General features: G+C 49.2%; 5 non-coding genes across 5 annotated transcripts; all 5 read right to left on the bottom strand.

The window, feature by feature from the left end:
* Nucleotides 1–2,904: 2,904 nt before the first annotated feature.
* Nucleotides 2,905–2,977, bottom strand: Trnaa-agc (transfer RNA alanine (anticodon AGC)). Its single transcript has one exon. It is a non-coding gene; the product is annotated as a tRNA-Ala (tRNA).
* A 1,387-nt stretch (nucleotides 2,978–4,364) lies between these two features.
* On the bottom strand, nucleotides 4,365–4,437 carry Trnaa-agc (transfer RNA alanine (anticodon AGC)). The gene has a single exon. It is a non-coding gene; the product is annotated as a tRNA-Ala (tRNA).
* A 1,397-nt stretch (nucleotides 4,438–5,834) lies between these two features.
* Nucleotides 5,835–5,908, bottom strand: Trnaa-agc (transfer RNA alanine (anticodon AGC)). The gene has a single exon. It is a non-coding gene; the product is annotated as a tRNA-Ala (tRNA).
* A 4,297-nt stretch (nucleotides 5,909–10,205) lies between these two features.
* Trnaa-agc (transfer RNA alanine (anticodon AGC)) lies at nucleotides 10,206–10,279 on the bottom strand. The gene has a single exon. It is a non-coding gene; the product is annotated as a tRNA-Ala (tRNA).
* A 1,385-nt stretch (nucleotides 10,280–11,664) lies between these two features.
* Trnaa-agc (transfer RNA alanine (anticodon AGC)) lies at nucleotides 11,665–11,738 on the bottom strand. The gene has a single exon. It is a non-coding gene; the product is annotated as a tRNA-Ala (tRNA).
* Nucleotides 11,739–12,791: the final 1,053 nt, after the last annotated feature.

Genomic DNA, 12,791 nt, shown 5'->3' with positions numbered 1-12,791 from the left:
CCTCTCGCACGCTAAGCGAGCGCTGTACCATCTGAGCTACGCCCACCCCCCCGATAACTAGTAGTGCTACATACAGTCATATCAACGTCACAGACCATTGCACTCCCATTATTCCGCAGACAAACACTACTCTCTATGTATCAGTGAGGGTGTCTTTCAGGTTTCGTGCATTCTGTATCGAATCGTAGTTGGCCACAATGAAAGTGGCACGCATAACGTCGAAAATAGAGTTCAGACACCGCTCTGAGTAAGACGAACGTGTTGTCCACCTCTAGACTTCAATGACGTTAAGCCGTGATACCTAAGACAGATCTGCACTCGATGACACCACGATAACAGCCGGTCCCCACACTTACATCTTGCTCTCCTTATGACAGTATACATCATATCAGTCTGTGACGCTGGTTTTGCAACTTCTTGCGTGCGTTTATGTTCGCCGCGACCAACACTTACCATGCACTGACCACAAAATATGGAGAAGCCGGGGCTTGAACCCGAGACCGTTCACACGCTAAGCGAACGATCTGTCAACTGAGCTACAGCTACACACACGACCAAGCCTGGCTATTCTCCATTCTTTGCGACTCTGATGTGCACGGACACGATGGTTGGTTGGTTTGTAGCGACGAAGGTACCAGAATACAAAGGCGCGGACACGTTCATATACACAAGAGTTCCAAGTAGTTTCGATGCTCTGGTATTACGAATGCAAATTCCGTCTGTTTTGAACGTCTTAAATTGAAAGGGCGGTCACAAATTGGTCCATTTCACTCCTTGTCGACAATCACACAACACCTGAGGTAACAAGCACATCTCGAGCCCCATTGTGCTCTCCATTGTTCATGCCAACTCAGTGCCTCGCTCTTTGCTACTGCGTAAAACTCTTGTCGTCCAACTGCAAAACACTGGGACACAATAAGTTTCCGCGTCCCCTTTGCACTGATCGTACTACGAAACGCTCCCCAAACTTGGCAATCACCCATGCAGATGACTTTTCCGACTTTACACGACGCTCACGCTAGTGACAGCCTTATTTATAGTTCGACGTCGCGCCAAAGCGAATGAGCACATTTCGCCTACGGCTTAGGCCGCTCTTCTAGTGTGGCTGCTCTGTGTCTGCAGGCAGCGAGGGGCTGCAAGCCTCCTGTGTTCGCACCTATATCACCTGTGCTTCCTTGTCAGAGACAGACTATCGCTAAACATACAACTCACTCCATGAATTGATTGCTACGGCATCTGTTATCAGCAGTCACAACCAGCAACACCAGTAGCAGCCGACTGCACGCAAAGAATGGGAACGTGCAGTGGGATTTACGTGAAATCGGCGCAATTGTGGATGCTAATCGTTCGCTTGTATCTGCCTACACACCTCTGCCGGTTGGGAATTATTCCACTTGCATGGCAAAGTGCGCATGTAGGTGTGTTAAAAATTCTGGAGGCGCTGGGTATCGATCCCAGTACCTCTCGCACGCTAAGCGAGCGCTGTACCATCTGAGCTACGCCCACCCCCCCGATAACTAGTAGTGCTACATACAGTCATATCAACGTCACAGACCATTGCACTCCCATTATTCCGCAGACAAACACTACTCTCTATGTATCAGTGAGGGTGTCTTTCAGGTTTCGTGCATTCTGTATCGAATCGTAGTTGGCCACAATGAAAGTGGCACGCATAACGTCGAAAATAGAGTTCAGACACCGCTCTGAGTAAGACGAACGTGTTGTCCACCTCTAGACTTCAATGACGTTAAGCCGTGATACCTAAGACAGATCTGCACTCGATGACACCACGATAACAGCCGGTCCCCACACTTACATCTTGCTCTCCTTATGACAGTATACATCATATCAGTCTGTGACGCTGGTTTTGCAACTTCTTGCGTGCGTTTATGTTCGCCGCGACCAACACTTACCATGCACTGACCACAAAATATGGAGAAGCCGGGGCTTGAACCCGAGACCGTTCACACGCTAAGCGAACGATCTGCCAACTGAGCTACAGCTACACACACGACCAAGCCTGGCTATTCTCCATTCTTTGCGACTCTGATGTGCACGGACACGATGGTTGGTTGGTTTGTAGCGACGAAGGTACCAGAATACAAAGGCGCGGACACGTTCATATACACAAGAGTTCCAAGTAGTTTCGATGCTCTGGTATTACGAATGCAAATTCCGTCTGTTTTGAACGTCTTAAATTGAAAGGGCGGTCACAAATTGGTCCATTTCACTCCTTGTCGACAATCACACAACACCTGAGGTAACAAGCACATCTCGAGCCCCATTGTGCTCTCCATTGTTCATGCCAACTCAGTGCCTCGCTCTTTGCTACTGCGTAAAACTCTTGTCGTCCAACTGCAAAACACTGGGACACAATAAGTTTCCGCGTCCCCTTTGCACTGATCGTACTACGAAACGCTCCCCAAACTTGGCAATCACCCATGCAGATGACTTTTCCGACTTTACACGACGCTCACGCAACGCTCACGCTAGTGACAGCCTTATTTATAGTTCGACGTCGCGCCAAAGCGAATGAGCACATTTCGCGTACGGCTTAGGCCGCTCTTCTAGTGTGGCTGCTCTGTGTCTGCAGGCAGCGAGGGGCTGCAAGCCTCCTGTGTTCGCACCTATATCACCTGTGCTTCCTTGTCAGAGACAGACTATCGCTAAACATACAACTCACTCCATGAATTGATTGCTACGGCATCTGTTATCAGCAGTCACAACCAGCAACACCAGTAGCAGCCGACTGCACGCAAAGAATGGGAACGTGCAGTGGGATTTACGTCAAATCGGCGCAATTGTGGATGCTAATCGTTCGCTTGTATCTGCCTACACACCTCTGCCGGTTGGGAATTATTCCACTTGCATGGCAAAGTGCGCATGTAGGTGTGTTAAAAATTCTGGAGGCGCTGGGTATCGATCCCAGTACCTCTCGCACGCTAAGCGAGCGCTCTACCATCTGAGCTACGCCCACACCCCCGATAACTAGTAGTGCTACATACAGTCATATCAACGTCACAGACCCTTGCACTCCCATTATTCCGCAGACAATCACTACTCTCTATGTATCAGTGAGGGTGTCTTTCAGGTTTCGTGCATTCTGTATCGAATCGTAGTTGGCCACAATGAAAGTGGCACGCATAACGTCGAAAATAGAGTTCAGACACCGCTCTGAGTAAGACGAACGTGTTGTCCACCTCTAGACTTCAATGACGTTAAGCCGTGATACCTAAGACAGATCTGCACTCGATGACACCACGATAACAGCCGGTCCCCACACTTACATCTTGCTCTCCTTATGACAGTATACATCATATCAGTCTGTGACGCTGGTTTTGCAACCTCTTGCGTGCGTTTATGTTCGCCGCGACCAACACTTACCATGCACTGACCACAAAACATGGAGAAGCCGGGGCTTGAACCCGAGACCGTTCACACGCTAAGCGAACGATCTGCCAACTGAGCTACAGCTACACACACGACCAAGCCTGGCTATTCTCCATTCTTTGCGACTCTGATGTGCATGGACACGATGGTTGGTTGGTTTGTAGCGACGAAGGTACCAGAATACAAAGGCGCGGACACGTTCATATACACAAGAGTTCCAAGTAGTTTCGATGCTCTGGTATTACGAATGCAAATTCCGTCTGTTTTGAACGTCTTAAATTGAAAGGGCGGTCACAAATTGGTCCATTTCACTCCTTGTCGACAATCACACAACACCTGAGGTAACAAGCACATCTCGAGCCCCATTGTGCTCTCCATTGTTCATGCCAACTCAGTGCCTCGCTCTTTGCTACTGCGTAAAACTCTTGTCGTCCAACTGCAAAACACTGGGACACAATAAGTTTCCGCGTCCCCTTTGCACTGATCGTACTACGAAACGCTCCCCAAACTTGGCAATCACCCATGCAGATGACTTTTCCGACTTTACACGACGCTCACGCTAGTGACAGCCTTATTTATAGTTCGACGTCGCGCCAAAGCGAATGAGCACATTTCGCGTACGGCTTAGGCCGCTCTTCTAGTGTGGCTGCTCTGTGTCTGCAGGCAGCAAGGGGCTGCAAGCCTCCTGTGTTCGCACCTATATCACCTGTGCTTCATTGTCAGAGACAGATTATCGCTAAACATACAACTCACTCCATGAATTGATTGCTACGGCATCTGTTATCAGCAGTCACAACCAGCAACACCAGTAGCAGCCGACTGCACGCAAAGAATGGGAACGTGCAGTGGGATTTACGTCAAATCGGCGCAATTGTGGATGCTAATCGTTCGCTTGTATCTGCCTACACACCTCTGCCGGTTGGGAATTATTCCACTTGCATGGCAAAGTGCGCATGTAGGTGTGTTAAAAATTCTGGAGGCGCTGGGTATCGATCCCAGTACCTCTCGCACGCTAAGCGAGCGCTCTACCATCTGAGCTACGCCCACACCCCCGATAACTAGTAGTGCTACATACAGTCATATCAACATCACAGACCCTTGCACTCCCATTATTCCGCAGACAAACACTACTCTCTATGTATCAGTGAGGGTGTCTTTCAGGTTTCGTGCATTCTGTATCGAATCGTAGTTGGCCACAATGAAAGTGGCACGCATAACGTCGAAAATAGAGTTCAGACACCGCTCTGAGTAAGACGAACGTGTTGTCCACCTCTAGACTTCAATGACGTTAAGCCGTGATACCTAAGACAGATCTGCACTCGATGACACCACGATAACAGCCGGTCCCCACACTTACATCTTGCTCTCCTTATGACAGTATACATCATATCAGTCTGTGACGCTGGTTTTGCAACCTCTTGCGTGCGTTTATGTTCGCCGCGACCAACACTTACCATGCACTGACCACAAAACATGGAGAAGCCGGGGCTTGAACTCGAGACCGTTCACACGCTAAGCGAACGATCTGCCAACTGAGCTACAGCTACACACACGACCAAGCCTGGCTTTCTCCATTCTTTGCGACTCTGATGTGCACGGACACGATGGTTGGTTGGTTTGTAGCGACGAAGGTACCAGAATACAAAGGCGCGGACACGTTCATATACACAAGAGTTCCAAGTAGTTTCGATGCTCTGGTATTACGAATGCAAATTCCGTCTGTTTTGAACGTCTTAAATTGAAAGGGCGGTCACAAATTGGTCCATTTCACTCCTTGTCGACAATCACACAACACCTGAGGTAACAAGCACATCTCGAGCCCCATTGTGCTCTCCATTGTTCATGCCAACTCAGTGCCTCGCTCTTTGCTACTGCGTAAAACTCTTGTCGTCCAACTGCAAAACACTGGGACACAATAAGTTTCCGCGTCCCCTATGCACTGATCGTACTACGAAACGCTCCCCAAACTTGGCAATCACCCATGCAGATGACTTTTCCGACTTTACACGACGCTCACGCAACGCTCACGCTAGTGACAGCCTTATTTATAGTTCGACGTCGCGCCAAAGCGAATGAGCACATTTCGCGTACGGCTTAGGCCGCTCTTCTAGTGTGGCTGCTCTGTGTCTGCAGGCAGCGAGGGGCTGCAAGCCTCCTGTGTTCGCACCTATATCACCTGTGCTTCCTTGTCAGAGACAGACTATCGCAAAACATACAACTCACTCCATGAATTGATTGCTACGGCATCTGTTATCAGCAGTCACAACCAGCAACACCAGTAGCAGCCGACTGGTCGCAAAGAATGGGAACGTGCAGTGGGATTTACGTCAAATCGGCGCAATAGTGGATGCTAATCGTTCGCTTGTATCTGCCTACACACCTCTGCCGGTTGGGAATTATTCCACTTGCATGGCAAAGTGCGCATGTAGGTGTGTTAAAAATTCTGGAGGCGCTGGGTATCGATCCCAGTACCCCTCGCACGCTAAGCGAGCGCTCTACCATCTGAGCTACGCCCACCCCCCCGATAACTAGTAGTGCTACATACAGTCATATCAACGTCACAGACCCTTGCACTCCCATTATTCCGCAGACAAACACTACTCTCTATGTATCAGTGAGGGTGTCTTTCAGGTTTCGTGCATTCTGTATCGAATCGTAGTTGGCCACAATGAAAGTGGCACGCATAACGTCGAAAATAGAGTTCAGACACCGCTCTGAGTAAGACGAACGTGTTGTCCACCTCTAGACTTCAATGACGTTAAGCCGTGATACCTAAGACAGATCTGCACTCGATGACACCACGATAACAGCCGGTCCCCACACTTACATATTGCTCTCCTTATGACAGTATACATCATATCAGTCTGTGACGTTGGTTTTGCAACTTCTTGCGTGCGTTTATGTTCGCCGCGACCAACACTTACCATGCACTGACCACAAAATATGGAGAAGCCGGGGCTTGAACCCGAGACCGTTCACACGCTAAGCGAACGATCTGCCAACTGAGCTGCAGCTACACACACGACCAAGCCTGGCTATTCTCCATTCTTTGCGACTCTGATGTGCACGGACACGATGGTTGGTTGGTTTGTAGCGACGAAGGTACCAGAATACAAAGGCGCGGACACGTTCATATACACAAGAGTTCCAAGTAGTTTCGATGCTCTGGTATTACGAATGCAAATTCCGTCTGTTTTGAACGTCTTAAATTGAAAGGGCGGTCACAAATTGGTCCATTTCACTCCTTGTCGACAATCACACAACACCTGAGGTAACAAGCACATCTCGAGCCCCATTGTGGTCTCCATTGTTCATGCCAACTCAGTGCCTCGCTCTTTGCTACTGCGTAAAACTCTTGTCGTCCAACTGCAAAACACTGGGACACAATAAGTTTCCGCGTCCCCTTTGCACTGATCGTACTACGAAACGCTCCCCAAACTTGGCAATCACCCATGCAGATGACTTTTCCGACTTTACACGACGCTCACGCTAGTGACAGCCTTATTTATAGTTCGACGTCGCGCCAAAGCGAATGAGCACATTTCGCCTACGGCTTAGGCCGCTCTTCTAGTGTGGCTGCTCTGTGTCTGCAGGTAGCGAGGGGCTGCAAGCTTCCTGTGTTCGCACCTATATCACCTATGCTTCCTTGTCAGAGACAGACTATCGCTAAACATACAAATCACTCCATGAATTGATTGCTACGGCATCTGTTATCAGCAGTCACAACCAGCAACACCAGTAGCAGCCGACTGCACGCAAAGAATGGGAACGTGCAGTGGGATTTACGTGAAATCGGCGCAATAGTGGATGCTAATCGTTCGCTTGTATCTGCCTACACACCTCTGCCGGTTGGGAATTATTCCACTTGCATGGCAAGGTGCGCATGTAGGTGTGTTAAAAATTCTGGAGGCGCTGGATATCGATCCCAGTACCTCTCGCACGCTAAGCGAGCGCTGTACCATCTGAGCTACGCCCACCCCCCCGATAACTAGTAGTGCTACATACAGTCATATCAACGTCACAGACCCTTGCACTCCCATTATTCCGCAGACAAACACTACTCTCTATGTATCAGTGAGGGTGTCTTTCAGGTTTCGTGCATTCTGTATCGAATCGTAGTTGGCCACAATGAAAGTGGCACGCATAACGTCGAAAATAGAGTTCAGACACCGCTCTGAGTAAGACGAACGTGTTGTCCACCTCTAGACTTCAATGACGTTAAGCCGTGATACCTAAGACAGATCTGCACTCGATGACACCACGATAACAGCCGGTCCCCACACTTACATCTTGCTCTCCTTATGACAGTATACATCATATCAGTCTGTGACGCTGGTTTTGCATCCTCTTGCGTGCGTTTATGTTCGCCGCGACCAACACTTACCATGCACTGACCACAAAACATGGAGAAGCCGGGGCTTGAACCCGAGACCGTTCACACGCTAAGCGAACGATCTGCCAACTGAGCTACAGCTACACACACGACCAAGCCTGGCTATTCTCCATTCTTTGCGACTCTGATGTGCACGGACACGATGGTTGGTTGGTTTGTAGCGACGAAGGTACCAGAATACAAAGGCGCGGACACGTTCATATACACAAGAGTTCCAAGTAGTTTCGATGCTCTGGTATTACGAATGCTAATTCCGTCTGTTTTGAACGTCTTAAATTGAAAGGGCGGTCACAAATTGGTCCATTTCACTCCTTGTCGACAATCACACAACACCTGAGGTAACAAGCACATCTCGAGCCTCATTGTGCTCTCCATTGTTCATGCCAACTCAGTGCCTCGCTCTTTGCTACTGCGTAAAACTCTTGTCGTCCAACTGCAAAACACTGGGACACAATAAGTTTCCGCGTCCCCTTTGCACTGATCGTACTACGAAACGCTCCCCAAACTTGGCAATCACCCATGCAGATGACTTTTCCGACTTTACACGACGCTCACGCTAGTGACAGCCTTATTTATAGTTCGACGTCGCGCCAAAGCGAATGAGCACATTTCGCCTACGGCTTATGCCGCTCTTCTAGTGTGGCTGCTCTGTGTCTGCAGGCAGCGAGGGGCTGCAAGCTTCCTGTGTTCGCACCTATATCACCTGTGCTTCCTTGTCAGAGACAGACTATCGCTAAACATACAACTCACTCCATGAATTGATTGCTACGGCATCTGTTATCAGCAGTCACAACCAGCAACACCAGTAGCAGCCGACTGCACGCAAAGAATGGGAACGTGCAGTGGGATTTACGTGAAATCGGCGCAATAGTGGATGCTAATCGTTCGCTTGTACCTGCCTACACACCTCTGCCGGTTGGGAATTATTCCACTTGCATGGCAAGGTGCGCATGTAGGTGTGTTAAAAATTCTGGAGGCGCTGGATATCGATCCCAGTACCACTCGCACGCTAAGCGAGCGCTCTACCATCTGAGCTACGCCCACCCCCCCCGATAACTAGTAGTGCTACATACAGTCATATCAACGTCACAGACCCTTGCACTCCCATTATTCCGCAGACAAACACTACTCTCTATGTATCAGTGAGGGTGTCTTTCAGGTTTCGTGCATTCTGTATCGAACCGTAGTTGGCCACAATGAAAGTGGCACGCATAACGTCGAAAATAGAGTTCAGACACCGCTCTGAGTAAGACGAACGTGTTGTCCACCTCTAGACTTCAATGACGTTAAGCCGTGATACCTAAGACAGATCTGCACTCGATGACACCACGATAACAGCCGGTCCCCACACTTACATCTTGCTCTCCTTATGACAGTATAGATCATATCAGTCTGTGACGCTGGTTTTGCAACTTCTTGCGTGCGTTTATGTTCGCTGCGACCCACACTTACCATGCACTGACCACAAAACATGGAGGAGCCGGGGCTTGAAACCGAGACCGTTCACACGCTAAGCGAACGATCTGCCAACTGAGCTACAGCTACACACACGACCAAGCCTGGCTATTCTCCATTCTTTGCGACTCTGATGTGCACGGACACGATGGTTGGTTGGTTTGTAGCGGCGAAGGTACCAGAATACAAAGGCGCGGACACGTTCATATACACAAGAGTTCCAAGTAGTTTCGATGCTCTGGTATTAAGAATGCAAATTCCGTCTGTTTTGAACGTCTTAAATTGAAACAAATTGGTCCATTTCACTCCTTGTCGACAATCACACAGCACCTGAGGTAACAAGCACATCTCGAGCCCCATTGTGCTCTCCATTGTTCATGCCAGCTTAGTGCCTCGCTCTTTGCTACTGCGTAAAACTCTTGTCGTCCAACTGCAAAACACTGGGACACAATAAGTTTCCGCGTCCCCTTTGCACTGATCGTACTACGAAACGCTCCCCAAACTTGGCAGTCACCCATGCAGATGACTTTCCCGACTTTACACGACGCTCACGCTAGAGACAGCCTTATTTATAGTTCGACGTCGCGCCAAAGCGAATGAGCACATTTCGCCTACGGCTTAGGCCGCTCTTCTAGTGTGGCTGCTCTGTGTCTGCAGGTAGCGAGGGGCTGCAAGCTTCCTGTGTTCGCACCTATATCACCTGTGCTTCCTTGTCAGAGACAGACTATCGCAAAACATACAACTCACTCCATGTATTGATTGCTACGGCATCTGTTATCAGCAGTCACAACCAGCAACACCAGTAGCAGCCGACTGCACGCAAAGAATGGGAACGTGCAGTGGGATTTACGTGAATCGGCGCAATTGTGGATGCTAGTCGTTCGCTTGTATCTGCCTACACACCTCTGCCGGTTGGGAATTATTCCACTTGCATGGCAAGGTGCGCATGTAGGTGTGTTAAAAATTCTGGAGGCGCTGGGTATCGATCCCAGTACCTCTCGCACGCTAAGCGAGCGCTCTACCATCTGAGCTACGCCCACCCCCCGGTAACTAGTAGTGCTACATACAGTCATATCAACGTCACAGACCCTTGCACTCCCATTATTCCGCAGACAAACACTACTCTCTATGTATCAGTGAGGGTGTCTTTCAGGTTTCGTGCATTCTGTATCGAATCGTAGTTGGCCACAATGAAAGTGGCACGCATAACGTCGAAAATAGAGTTCAGACACCGCTCTGAGTAAGACGAACGTGTTGTCCACCTCTAGACTTCAATGACGTTAAGCCGTGATACCTAAGACAGATCTGCACTCGATGACACCACGATAACAGCCGGTCCCCACACTTACACCTTGCTCTCCTTATGACAGTAAACATCATATCAGTCTGTGACGCTGGTTTTGCAACTTCTTGCATGCGTTTATGTTCGCTGCGACCAACACTTACCATGCACTGACCACAAAACATGGAGGAGCCAGGGCTTGAACCCGAGACCGTTCACACGCTAAGCGAACGATCTGCCAACTGAGCTACAGCTACACACACGACCAAGCCTGGCTATTCTCCATTCTTTGCGACTCTGATGTGCACGGACACGATGGTTGGTTGGTTTGTAGCAGCGAAGGTACCAGAATACAAAGGCGCGGACACGTTCATATACACAAGAGTTCCAAGTAGTTTCGATGCTCTGGTATTACGAATGCAAATTCCATCTGTTTTGAACGTCTTAAATTGAAAGGGCGGTCACAAATTGGTCCATTTCACTCCTTGTCGACAATCACACAGCACCTGAGGTAACAAGCACATCTCGAGCCCCATTGTGCTCTCCATTGTTCATGCCAACTCAGTGCCTCGCTCTTTGCTACTGCGTAAAACTCTTGTCGTCCAACTGCAAAACACTGGGACACAATAAGTTTCCGCGTCCCCTTTGCACTGATCGTACTACGAAACGCTCCCCAAACTTGGCAGTCACCCATGCAGATGACTTTCCCGACTTTACACGACGCTCACGCTAGAGACAGCCTTATTTACAGTTCGACGTCGCGCCAAAGCGAATGAGCACATTTCGCCTACAGCTTAGGCCGCTCTTCTAGTGTGGGTGCTCTGTGTCTGCAGGTAGCGAGGGGCTGCAAGCTTCCTGTGTTCGCACCTATATCACCTGTGCTTCCTTGTCAGAGACAGACTATCGCAAAACATACAACTCACTCCATGAATTGATTGCTACGGCATCTGTTATCAGCAGTCACAACCAGCAACACCAGTAGCAGACGACTGCACGCAAAGAATAGGAATGTGCAGTGGGATTTACGTGAAATCGGCGCAATTGTGGATGCTAATCGTTCGCTTGTATCTGTCTACACACCTCTGCCGGTTGGGAATTATTCCACTTGCATGGCAAGGTGCGCATGTAGGTGTGTTAAAAATTCTGGAGGCGCTGGGTATCGATCCCAGTACCACTCGCACGCTAAGCGAGCGCTCTACCATCTGAGCTACGCCCACCCCTCCGATAACTAGTAGTGCTACATACAGTCATATCAACGTCACAGACCCTTGCACTCCCATTATTCCGCAGACAAACACTACTCTCTATGTATCAGTGAGGGTGTCTTTCAGGTTTCGTGCATTCTGTATCGAATCGTAGTTGGCCACAATGAAAGTGGCACGCATAACGTCGAAAATAGAGTTCAGACACCGCTCTGAGTAAGACGAACGTGTTGTCCACCTCTAGACTTCAATGACGTTAAGCCGTGATACCTAAGACAGATCTGCACTCGATGACACCACGATAACAGCCGGTACCCACACTTACATCTTGCTCTCCTTATGACAGTATACATCATATCAGTCTGTGACGCTGGTTTTGCAACTTCTTGCGTGCGTTTATGTTCGCCGCGACCAACACTTACCATGCACTGACCACAAAACATGGAGAAGCCCGGGCTTGAACCCGAGACCGTTCACACGCTAAGCGAACGAACTGCCAACTGAGCTACAGCTACACACACGACCAAGCCTGGCTATTCTCCATTCTTTGCGACTCTGATGTGCACGGACACGATGGTTGGTTGGTTTGTAGCGACGAAGGTACCAGAATACAAAGGCGCGGACACGTTCATATACACAAGAGTTCCAAGTAGTTTCGATGCACTGGTATTACGAATGCAAATTGCGTCTGTTTTGAACGTCTTAAATTGAAAGGGCGGTCACAAATGGGTCCATTTCACTCCTTGTCGACAATCACACAACACCTGAGGTAACAAGCACATCTCGAGCCCCATTGTGCTCTCCATTGTTCATGCCAACTCAGTGCCTCGCTCTTTGCTACTGCGTAAAACTCTTGTCGTCCAACTGCAAAACACTGGGACACAATAAGTTTCCGCGTCCCCTTTGCACTGATCGTACTACGAAACGCTCCCCAAACTTGGCAATCACCCATGCAGATGACTTTTCCGACTTTACACTACGCTCACGCAACGCTCACGCTAGTGACAGCCTTATTTATAGTTCGACGTCGCGCCAAAGCGAATGAGCACATTTCGCCTACGGCTTAGGC

This window comes from Schistocerca gregaria, chromosome 3, assembly GCF_023897955.1.
Source record: "Schistocerca gregaria isolate iqSchGreg1 chromosome 3, iqSchGreg1.2, whole genome shotgun sequence".
Lineage (NCBI taxonomy): Eukaryota > Metazoa > Arthropoda > Insecta > Orthoptera > Acrididae > Schistocerca > Schistocerca gregaria.
Note: the sequence above shows the minus strand (reverse complement) of the source record. Positions and strands in the feature narration are given on the sequence as shown.